General features: G+C 42.5%; 1 protein-coding gene across 4 annotated transcripts in view; it reads left to right on the top strand.

The window, feature by feature from the left end:
* Nucleotides 1-12,180, top strand: part of TSNARE1 (t-SNARE domain containing 1) — a 450,045-nt gene that overhangs the window by 103,257 nt on the left and 334,608 nt on the right. The gene's annotated exons all lie outside the window — the stretch shown is intronic.

Below are 12,180 nucleotides of genomic sequence, written 5' to 3'. Positions count from 1 at the left end.
TTGAGGAGGGTCATGGTTGCATCCAGGATGGTGAAGTCACAGTGCTGCGTGGGCAGGAGGTGCTTACATCGGTTGTAGGCACTTTGGTGGGGTGGGGATGGGGAAGGAGCTCTGATGGAGACCCAGGACCGATGGCCAAAGCTGGGGTGGATGTTCTGGAGACCAAACTCAAAGCCAGGTGTACGAACCAGCATTGTGGCCTGACCACCACATGTTCCTTTGCTCCCTCCTGAGGTAGGTTGAGGTCTGATGGCAGAACGTGGGAAGGAATCCACCGCATCTCGATCCTGCAGCGTGCTGAAGCACCTGGATTCCTAAACACGCAATGAGTCCCCGAGGTCAATTAACAGAAAGCAGGTGGTTAATGCTTCTGCTTTATTGGGACCTGAGCACGGTTTTGTTTTAGCACAGACTTCCCAAGTGACTTTAAATACCTGCAGTGCTTTCTTAAAGGAACACTGAATTATCTCATTGCTGCAGCGTACAGAGCTATCCAGAGGGTGTGGAAGATGATCAAAATCTGCTCATAGCATGTTCCTCGCTGGAGCAATGAGGAACCCAACCATGAGCTTCAGCTTCCTTGGTATAAAGTATTGTACGAAGAAAGAGTTAACAGTGGTGGAACAAAGCAAGAATAAAGTCTTGGCACGTTTTAGTTTTATTTTATAGAACTCAGCACTTTAGACTGATGCAACATTAAAGGTTTTTTGTTTGTTTGTTTGTTTGTTTGTTTGTTTGTTTCCACTAAGGTTAAAGCCTTTAAATCTGAATGATTGCATTGTGACTTGGTCACGTGCAGTGATATAACCAAAGTGTGTGTTTGAGATGGAGTCCCATCAAGAATAGAATGAAACAACAGAGTTAAAATCATCACCTTTTTTTTTTGCCATTTGTAGGTAATTCACAAATATTACTCACCAATTACTCACTGGTCTGTAAAGAAGGTGGTATGTCTTCTATTTTACACAACACTGAAAATAAAATGGCTTGTCAAATGCCGTCTAAAAAGTTTGTGTGAGTCTTAATGATTGATTTTCACTTCTGAGTCTTGGGTCCTGTCATATTTTCTTGAATTTACAGGGACGCAGACATCTGGAGGGCTCAAGTGTCATATTAGTCAAATCATTAATTGGCCTGAAATGAAGTGCTGGTCCAAATCTAGATGCAAACAATACTCAAAATCGTAAGATGATCTCTCCCACTAGACAACTTTAAAATCCCTCGTATAACATCTACAGAGGTAGTGTTTCATAGTGTTTCTTTGCTATTGTGCAATATTCCCAACATTATACATTTGTTTCCTTAGTCCAGTTTGAGGCAATGTAGGAGATATTCTCTGTTTTACACCCACTTCTTAGAGATCTTAGCAATGATTTAATGAATTAATAAGCCAAAACATATGAAAACATATTAAAGAATAACGAACAACATGTTTTATAGCAAAACAAATTGTCAGGAGAATTAACTTTGATACACGAATTAACTTTGAAACTGCTTGTTTTGAAAACCTCTGCCCTATCCCTTCTGGCAATTTTAACATTATAATAAATGTTTCACTCTAATCTTGGTATATCAGGGAAGTTAGATGGTTATGTATTTATTTAAATAACTAGCAAAACCAGAAAGCATCATTGAAATAAATAAGTAAATAATGAAATCTTTGACCAGCTCATAGCACTTGAAACAAAACAAAATAGAAACAAACTCCTGGGTAAAGATAAACTTTTTTTTTTGCAAAGCTGTTTTATTTTAACCATGTGAAAATCATCCTGGTGCTCCCAATCTTTAGTGGAAAACCAGAAAACAAACACGCAATCTTGTCCTCAGGCAGCGTTCAGCTGGAAATGCATTTAAACATCTCATCCTCTCAGAATAGCTTGCTCCATTTTCCACTTGATTACAGCCAAATTAGAAGTAGTTGAAGAAGATGTTCTCCCCTTGATGTGTTCATCGTATGGGTGTAGGTACCTTGGTGGAGAATGCAGAGCAGGATGAAGGTGCTGGTGGTTCCTTTAGTGGGTACCTGGCCATGAGCCTGTCCTCTTGGGACATCTTTCCATGTGGATTAATTTCCATGTTGGAGCAGAGGATTGTCCTGTGCTTTAGTTTCAGCTCCTCAGATTAATACAGCTCAGTGCTTTTACTTCTGGTTGGTCTGGCAGAGCCAGGAACCATTTTTTTTAACTTGTGTCACAAAAAAAGCAAAGAAAAAATTATTAAAACTTGCATGTCTTTACAATTAAACACTCCCCCTTAACTGTCACTTTGCAGAAAGTTTGTAGTTGCTCTTGTTTAAGCTGTTCAGACCTGAAGAAGATACTGATGCTCATGAGATTTCTCTAATCCTGTCAGTGCAATCTAATTCATGTTTGCCAGCTCTCTCAAAATCATGGTTCTACTTAGAAAAGCAGAGTGGTCTTTGCTGTAGAGCCCTTGTCCAACAAGCCATAAGTGACTGCTTGGCTACATTACTAAATTCTTGGAAGCATTCTGAGCCTTCCTCATATTTTCTGGGATACCTCTGCTTTTGCACCCTGTGCTTTGCCTCTATTTTGTGTCTTGGCAATATCAGGTGCTTGGATCAGAAACCATTTCTCTTGCACTCTGCCTCCAAATAAGTCTTCCTGAAGCAGGACACCCAGCTGGAATGGAATTGTGTGCAGCAGCAGATTCCTCCAGTGACCTTTTATGTTAGTCTGTCTGTACCTGATGAAAATCCCACTGGAAAAAGTGGCATCCAGGAGCAGGCTGGCACTGCTGGCACAGGTTTATCCACTCATTGCATTCCCTGTCCTGTTCTCTGGAAGGTGCTGGCAGCTCTTGCTGCCCTTACAGCTTGCTAGAAGGTCTTTCCATTTCTCATTTGTATGTTCACATCAGGAAACCAAGTGAGGTTGGAATACAATTCGGCTTGACCTGTCTTAGGTTGGGTCAGCACAAGGACATGAATGTGCAACGGGTGACCACGTGTTTCTTCTGTCTCCTCTGTTACTGCTGTAGCAGCCCCAGTAAATTTGGGAATGGAAATTACTGAGCGTTGAAAGGAGAGCTAAAATAGCACCTGGCATGGTTTTGCTTGGTCCCAGACATTTCCCGGGTGTGAATCAGACATTTGCACAGCGCAGGTTGTTAGCACAGATGAGGTGATGCTACCTCAGCGTTTCTCTTTGAGCCCTGCTGGGGCAGGCATCAGGTCCACGCATTTACCTCCACTGTGCCTTGCTGGTTGTGAACTGCTGAACTCTGATTGCGGGCTGCAAAGCAAACTTTATATTCTGCTAATAATATTCTGTTAAAGCAGTGTTGCTTCAGGGACATCTTTTTTATTATTGCAGAATTTCTGTCTGGGATTCTGGCAGTGAGAGTGATCAAATCCAAATAATCTGAACCCTGGGGTAAAGTTTAAAAAGGGAAAACTTGACCTGTGCTACCTGTGCTGTTGTAATATGGAAAGTGGGTGCTGCAGAGTGTGCCGGATAAGATGGAGCTCGGAATATTTGCCAGATTTGGAGTGTACTTATGTCTAGTGTTAGGGGAAAAAAAATGAAGGGGAATAAAAAAAGGCATGTAATTCGTAATGATGGTGCTGTTATCCAGCAAAAAGTCCCACTGAGCAAGTGAGCATGGATGGACAGACAGGTGGATGGACAGATGGACAAGGCACCTGAACATGACCAGTGCATCCATGCCTACTCCACAGGACCCTGTTGGAAAGGTTTCTCATCAGCTCTTCTCTTAAAAATAAGGTTATGTCATTATTTACCTCTCTATAATAGAGAGCTACGGTACGCATTTTATAGTGGAAAACCACAAATCTGTTTTAGACTTAGTTGGTACCTAACAGTCAATCTATTGTAATATTTCACATGCTGGAAATAATCTCCATTTGACAAGCATATTCCTATTTCTTTCCTGTCCAAAATACTGAGCCTGGGAGCTGCAGACCACTGGCTTTCAGTACTGAACGAGGAACACTTTTTTTGACATGAGGGGAAAACCTTTTTAAATTTTGATCTGGACTTGAAATCATGAGCTTCCGAGTCTTGACCACATCTGCTATCGCTCTTGTGCAAATCTCTCAATTTACCTGTATTCTTGTCCCATTCCCTTCCTGCTGCTTCTTATTACCTAATTAATTAAAATTTTAAAAATTTTAAGGATGGAGAATATGTCTGTCCTAATTTATTAGAACACACTTTATCCTCCTCTCTCTGTGTGTATGCCTTTTTTTTTTTTTTTTTTTAAGACCCAACTGGAGTTTTAATATTTGCTCCTGCCAGCAAAATGGGGAATGAAGATTTATGTCGGTACTGAAATACCATGCTGGTGGATAGCTGTTCTGAAACCTAAAGGTAAGGATGTATTTTTCTGCAGAAAGTACACAAACTCAACTCTATCCATTATGAGGGGTGGACACAGCTGACACCAACATGTACGTGACACAAAAAGAAGTTGGGCTGAACAGAAAGAGAAGAATAAAGCTTTTATCCGGGCTGTCACTCCAGAGATGTCATTGCTAACTCTCTCTTTTTTCCAGGCTGATGTTTGCTTGGAGACAGATGCTGGCAGCTAGAAGTGGGCAGGGATGAAAGATCAACAGTGAGGAAGGACTCGACAGATGTAAGCAGGTAGATTGGGGATTAGGGCGATTTAGTCTGGATGGAAAGCATTTAGGAGCAAGGAGGGATTTTAGATTGGATGTTAGTATGTGCATATTGCAAATCTCCCCTGAATTTTCTGTTAGACTTGGGTATTTATGGTTGGGATTCATGAGCACCTTTAGTAACTTCTGGTGTAACTGAAGGTAATGAGAGTCGTGCAGGCAGTTGTAGAAGGATAGAAGAAGCAGTTTGCATAATTTTGAGGTGTGCAAGTGGCTGCATAGGTATTTATAATACCAGTTTCCCATTGCTTGCTGATTCCAAGCTGGAGAAGCGAGGGCGAAGAAGGAGGAATAAACCAAAACCCTGCTGATTTGTACATAAATGACCAAAAGCAATGAGCTTAGCTGGGAAAACAGCACAAAGTTGGTTGCACGTGTAAACTGGACAGCTCTCCTGCTTGCCCCTTGTGCTGAATCAGCCACAGAGGGTGCTGGGACCATCTCTGGGTGAATGCTATTTTGTAAAGTAGCAGTAGAGCAGAGTTTGTAAGTTTGCAGTAGAGCTGTGCTTTTCAGACAGCCCTAACTGCTCACCTCTCCAGCTTTCCAGAGCTCCACAGCTATGCAAGCACAGGTTATTTTTGGTGGAAGTGAAGCCTGAAATTTAATTCTGCTCCAAAAGGCACCGTGAAGGCTTGTCCTTCTGGTTGCTCTGTAAGATTTGAATGAAATCAGCTTATTTTCAATCCAAGAACTGAACAAATGAGTCAGCTCTACAGTGCTAGCAGACGAGATGGGGAGTCTTTCCATCCTAAGCTGTTTGTGCATACTGTAATATTTTGCAAGTGCTGGATTGCAGATTTTCCATCTTTTTCACCCCACCACACTGGAGTTGCTTTTAGATCCTGATTATTCCCTTAAAACAGGGATGGCTTTAGTGACGGCAGTTTCTCGTCTTGTGATTCATAGGGCTTGCTGTCATCTGCTGGTCGTGCTTTAAGCTGAGCTGCTTCTGTCCTGGGCTCATCCTTCAGAACTGCACACAAGCTTTGCTGCTGGGATTTTTGAACATCTGCACAGTAGCAACCCAACAAGGTGTAAATTTGCTTTTACATTTTAAAGGAAGTCCTTGATAAGGCAAACTTGCTAGCAGGTACCCTTTCCTCCACTCCAGAGCCTCATCTAGGGCAAGGGGAGAGTCTCTGTTAGTGAGCAACAAGACAACTTTGGGACACCATCTCAGAGAAAGTACCGCTTTTACATTATTATTATTATTATAGCTTAAGTTGCCAGCAGCTTGATTAAAATAAAGATGATTCTGAAATATTCTCCTTGTGCTTTATCACGCTGTGTTTGTGATGGGGTTTTCCTCTCTCATCCTTTAGCAGAACTGGTTAACAGCTACCTTCTTTGATGCTCCTCTCTACTTCCCAGATGTTTTTTTAGTCTGGACAGGCACTTGAAGAAAGTGGTACTTCTTCTTTCATATGGCTGTGGGATTTTGGTATAGGTTGTCATCAAGGACACTGTGACTTGCCTTAAACTTCTTTCCTTGGCCTCACTGGAAATGAAGCAGTTGGAGGATGAAGTAGGGCAGTTATTGCCCTTCAGCATACAGCTTCAGCACACATAGACATCAGGGCTGGAGAACCGGTCTTGAAGACTTGAAGACACTCTTAAGAACCATAGATAATGCTTTCAGTAATGAGTTTTTAAGCTGTGAAGAGCAGGGCCTGGGTCTCTCACAACTTTTTGTCATGACATTCTGAGCAGTACGTGCATTTTACTCTTTATTTTCCATCCCTTTCTGCGATGTTTCATGTCCCAAATATTTTTTAAGAGAAAATCCTGCTTTTCCACATACTTTCAGAGGTCAGTGTCAGATGGACACTACTTGTTTCAAGATAATTAGCCACTGTCATCCTTGTCCCAGTCTTCAGTCTCATGGTGCTGTCTCGTCACTCTGGGAAATATCCACAGTTCTTCTAAACCACAGAGCAGCTTCTGTAGGCAAAGGTGCTGTTTTTAGTTGTAAACGGGCTTAGTCTATCTGGAAAACTTGGTCCTTTTGTCCCTGGCAAAGACCCACGCGTCTAGCTGGGCACACTGCCATCTCACCAGATGGCCAGCAGAGCAGTGGCCAGCACTGCGTGTCACATCTCCACTTGGCAGCACACAGCATGATTCCCAGGTGACAGTTGTCATCAGCTTTGAACTCAAAACACACCTAAGGACTGGCCGAACTGATGTGCCAGCCTGAATCCAGCTCTGCATAGTGGTAACTGGGTTGGACGTCATGGAAATAATGCCCTCAGCTGCTTTAGAAGCAGGAGGGACTCACAAGACATGGCACTGGGATGATTCGTACCTTTGAAACGTGCTGTGTGAGGAGGAGCTCGGCTCCTCTGGGCACCACAATATAAGAAAGAAAGAATTATTAAAGAGTGTCCAAAGGAGGCTACAAAAATGTTGAAGGGTCTAGAGGTGAAGATGTATGAGGAGAGGCTGAGGTGACTTGGTTTGTTGAGCCCAGAGCAGAGCAGGCAGAGGGGAAGCCTCATGGCGGCCTGCAACTCCCTCACGAGGGGAGCGGAGGGGCAGGCGCTGAGCTCTGCTCTCTGGGGACAGCGACAGGACCCAAGGGAACGGCATGGAGCTGGGACAGGGGAGGGTCAGGCTGGGGGTTAGGGATAGGTTCTGCACCCAGAGGTGGTCAGGCACTGGGACAAGCTTCATGCAACGTCTTTAGATGCATTAAGTGGAAGCACATGAGTTGGATGTCCATGTTTCTTACCTTTCTGTAGCTGCTGAGGCCCACAGCAAGCTGATGATTTTTTTTTTCTATATGAACACATCCTAAGTATATTAAACATGCTTTAAGTAATACTAAATCTCATATTTTTAATGGGAATTAAGCCTGCAGCACACTGAAAGGGGGGGAAGGCAGCTGATAATTCTTGTGACTTGGGTTGGGAACTACAGTAGTGGGTTTAACATATTCAAAGTGAGATTTTTAAAGCCCATACCCCATTTTCAGAAACGCCCTTGAGGTCAGCTTTCACAGGTCTTCAGGTACTTGATGGTGGAGGTACAGATATGGGAGTTGATATTCCAAGGCCCATTTGTGCTCTGGAAGGCTTCTAAGGACCTCTTGAAATACAGTCCTATGACCAAGGGCTATTCTATTGCCAGTCAAACCTGAGAGCTCCTAAATCCACAAAAATGTGCTGAAATTGGGTTCAGTGCCCTGAAATATTTTTATGTTTTGGCTGTTCATTGCTTTGAAAGCTTTACCCAGTGAGATTTAGGACTGAGTTTCCAGAGAGACCAAGATATTCTGATAGATTTAGATACAAAAGCTCATTGTGAAGACACATGCAGGGACTTTGTTTAATTAGGTAGGGATTTTTATTTTTTTCTGAAATACTTTGCTCAGGGCCTTAGTGGAGAACAGAAGCAGACTGAAGAGCTGACCACAGCCATGCTGCATAAAATTCTATTTATCCTCTATTCCTTCTCCTCTCCTAACACAGATACAGTTACAGAAATAGAAGTAGAGACACAGCCATTGAAGTAAAAGAACTAAAAGCTATATGAAGAAGATTTTTTAAAAGTCATAAATCCGTCTTTTAAGATTGGGATTAGCACATTGCAGTGAATTTGGGAAATTAATCTGTTGTATATGAAGTTACACTGAGGCAAGACCATAGGGAATCCAGTTCCCCAAGATAAGAGGTTTTGAAGGAGGACAGTCAGTGCTGGGTGCATTAAAATTTCAAAGCTACCGTAGTTGTCCACATATATGGAGGCAACTGCAGTGATGAATTGAGGAAAATGAGACTTCTGTATTGCTTTTTCCCACTGATCTCTTTTTTATTATTATTATTTTCACTTCTGTAAAAAGTTAGAAGGCACAGATTTATAAAGAGGGTTTGCTGTAAAGTACAGTTTGCAAAGAACTTGGGTTTATGACAAAATGGTGCAAAAAAAGGTTTATTGCAATCATGTAGTAGCCAGTATTTCAGATTTATTGCAAGCACAGTAAGAGTTAAGCAGGTTGGGAAGGAGGAATGATCAGCTTCTTTTCCTGCACTGCTTTACCAACAAGACAGTAGCCTGCTTGTGGTTTTGAACAATACATAGATAATATCAAGCCAGGATCTAATAAAAAAATGGCTAAAGCTGTATAGAAAATGTCCAAAAGTACACATATATCTACCTAAGGGGTATGCATTTGTAGTGTATGTATACGAATATGTAAGTATGCTTTTGAAATGCAATTTGGAGGTTTTAGTTGTACTGTTATTTCACACCTCTCCTTTTATAGTCTTACTGTTAAAATAAAGTGTGTCTATTCATATATATATATTTTTTAATTTGGAGTTTGTTAGCAGAATTTCAGTATTTTCACAGAGATTTTTTTTTCTTCGTGGAGTTTTCACACTTATTGCTCATCAGTGTTGGAAAAGAAGAAACCAAGCCTTGTTATCATCCTGACTGTGAGAAAAAGTTTATCCTTATATACAAGATTTATAAGAAAACAGCCACTCTTGCAAAAAAGTTTCCTTCTGGGAGACTGAACTTGCTGGAGATCAGAGAGTTGAACTCCGTTGGATCTGAGGGATGCCTGGCATCTCTCCAAAGAGATGAGGGATGTTGAGTTATCAGTGTGTCTTATGTCAAGGGTTGTTTTTCCTCCATACCCCCAAATCCGACCTTTTTTTTTTTTTTTTTTTTGATAAAATACCATCGTATTTGATGCTATATAGCTGTCGGGAAGAGGACTGCTTGTCCTGTTTCTGCTCTCCAACCCTTTTGCTTCTGGTTTCTGGTTGAACATCCTATTCCCGTTGGTCCACCTCTGTTTTACTGCAGCATTTTACTTCTACCAAGCACATCTGAGACGTCAAAGCTGAGCTGAGATGGGACAAGGAGCAGGCCAGCATCACACTACCCAGTGACAGTGCTTCTCTTCAATAATCAAAAGGCTTACGAGCACTCCTGGTATCTTCTCTCCTCCTTGGCATTTCCATCAGGGTGGCTGTGAGTCAGGCAGAAGGGATTCCCAGTCTGCAACAGATCTTTCTCCTCAGCTGCTGGAATAGTGCTCCCATAGCATGCTGTGAATTCCTCTTGTTGGCTAAATACAAAAGCTAGCATGCTTTGGGGGAGAAATGCTGGGTCTTCTGCTTGATTTGCCATCTCTCTCTTTCCTAATTATTTCTAAAAGTCCCCCAACCTCCACATCCATCAATTTAGGCACAGCAGGGACTCACTTTTTTTGTTTGTTTTTGTTTCATTTGTATGTTTCCAAATATATATATATTTTTCATTTTGTTCTGTTATTTTCTCCCCCTTTTCTCAGGTCCTTTCTTCTCACTTGCCTGTTCTGCTTTTCTTGGCCAGGTTTCCCGAAGTGAAGGCAGTGACATTGTTTTACAGCGCTGTATAAATTCTTACCCTGCTTTGGCACGAGCATATTTATGTTCGCCTCCTCCTTGGTGCACACTGCGGAAAGGCTTTGTGCTCAAACCCAACTATTAATCTCCAATGGCCCGGAGTGAGCTCTGGCTGTGAGCTTCCACGGGAAGGGTGGCTACGGAAATCCTCAACCACCAAAACAAACCCTTCCCTGTGTTGAAACAAGCACTGAAGTTGTCTAGTTTTAGGACATCCATTTAATTTCTGGTTGAAGATGGGGACCACTACTAGTAGGCTTAGATGGATTGTGCCGTGTTACACCTCGTGTAGGGGTAATTTATGGCCATCCCTTGAAGCCCGTGCCACAAGGAGATAATGTGTCATCGGTGTTGTTTGGAGTGTGGCACATTTTAGCACTGCAAATAGATTTTCTTCTTAGTGTGCCTGCTGAAGTATATGGGCTTTGCTCTCCTCCAGAGAGAGTCATCTTGGCCAAGATTGTTGTGAGTATTTCTCATGAAACTGTGTAGAAATGCTAAACGTGGTGTTTACTGAGTTGTTCGTTGACTTGTGCTTTCACATGTACAAAGTGGGCCATGGCCATGATTTACTGGATAACCTTCAATAAATCAAGTATCTTCATGTGCATCTCGTTTTCTCAACAGAGAAGAGGAGACGGAGGAGAAGGATGTCTCCATTCCCATTGAGGAGGTTTTCCCATTGCGTCTGCAGGTAGGAAGGTGGGCAGAAAATGAGCAGAAGGGCTAGGAGACTTCATATGCTGTTGTATTTCTTCTCTCGCCCTTTTTAAAGGCATAGTGATTTGCCCGGGATGGTATTTGGGTGTTAATCTGCAGTTGAACAATGACTGTGTCAGACCTTGTAAGTTTAGAAGACAAGGAGAGGAAACCTCTAAAGAGAGCAGAAAAATGGAGGTGATTCAGCAGCTGCTGGCCCTAGCAGGTTGTGAAGCAGAGGTCCTGACAAATACTTAGAAGAGCAAAAATTTGAGATTCCAGCATAAAAAAAGTGCCTCAGTTCCTGTGAGGAAGCTCTGTCAGGCCTTTTAATGACCCCCAGTGGCCAAGATCAGTTTTATCTCATCCATGGCTATACAGAAACACCTAGCTGTGAACGAGAGGCTTTGCAGCAAAAGGCACAGACAGAATTTGGTTATACGGAAGCCGAGCACCGAGAAATAACGTGGTGATTAGTGCAAGCTGGGGACCAGACCAGAGTTTCTGTATTGCAGTGCTGGTTATTGGGCTGCAGCATGTGAATGCTGCCCAGTCAGCTCGAGCTCAGCTTCCTATGCCTGCACTCAGATTTAGAAGGTCAAAAAATAGATCAGGATATTGGCCTTGTCTTCTGGGAGGAGAAGTGAGTGTCTCCAGGTTGGGAGATGCAAGCACTGAAAAATAAAGGAAGGTCAGTATGCTCTAATGGAGAGGTCCTTTTGCATCTTTTTTTTCTACTTTTCCTTTTTTTTTGGAATACATGATAACTACTCTTCGAACATCAGTACTTTAGGGAAAGCTTTAAACTAATTCTGCATTTGGATGTTCTGTCAGGCTAAAAGCTTTGCATTTTTTTGAGGAGGATGTTTCCAGTCCCAGCTATATCAAAGTTAAGGTGAAATGGCTACTGGCACCCGCAGACACCACAAATTTGGGTGTTTAGCTCATTTTCTATGGAAATGTGGTTGTCATCAGTTCAGGATGAGGGTCAGCACATCCGGCAGAAGGGTAAGAGTGGGGGTTTTGGTGCCTTCCCACTGTGAAACCACATAGCAAGGGCAAGCCGTGGCCACGTGCAGGACCACCAGTCCATCTTGGTGATGCCAAGGGTGGCTTTGGGAGGAGATTGCCATGGCCAGAAGTTCATCCAAGCTCAAAGAAACACAAACTATTTCTGTGGCCCCAAGAGCATATACAGCTTCAGAGGTAAATATATAAGGAGAGGGAGATTAGGCCCTCTTTCTTTAGGGTATTAAAAACTCCTAAAAATGGGGTCTTTGAAGACCATTCCCATGTAGGTTCTCTCTCCATTTCTGATTTCTGCAGCTTCTCTCTAGGTTCTGGGGGCAGGTATCAAAATAAATGAATTTCTGATGTGGTCTGCTGGTGTAGATCTTGTATTATACCTGGGCTGCCTTG

This window comes from Aythya fuligula, chromosome 2 (genome assembly GCF_009819795.1).
Source record: "Aythya fuligula isolate bAytFul2 chromosome 2, bAytFul2.pri, whole genome shotgun sequence".
Lineage (NCBI taxonomy): Eukaryota > Metazoa > Chordata > Aves > Anseriformes > Anatidae > Aythya > Aythya fuligula.
This window is presented reverse-complemented; position numbering and strand designations above follow the sequence as displayed.